Consider the following 252-nt stretch of genomic DNA (forward strand, 5'->3'; position numbering starts at 1 on the left):
ATTCCCTGCGCTGCCCTAGCTGGTTTGTCCCGCCACTTTCTGGCTACTGTGCAGGGTGGGAGCGGAGGCCTGGTCCGACCGGCTTGGGAGTCGCGCCTACACCTGGCCCTGGGTCTGGACCCGTTCCTGCCAGCCGCGTGTCCTGAAGCCCGGGTCTGCCCGGATCAGGCGGATCAATTCCCTTGATTGCCCGCCATGCAGAGCGGGGCTCGCCCTCCCTTATCGGACCCCTGCGAAGCGCGGGCAACAGGA

This window comes from Sus scrofa, chromosome 4, assembly GCF_054392235.1.
Source record: "Sus scrofa isolate SSC_HxYL_T2T_F1_AM1 chromosome 4, Sscrofa_HxYL_maternal_Yorkshire_Landrace_v2.0, whole genome shotgun sequence".
NCBI lineage: Eukaryota > Metazoa > Chordata > Mammalia > Artiodactyla > Suidae > Sus > Sus scrofa.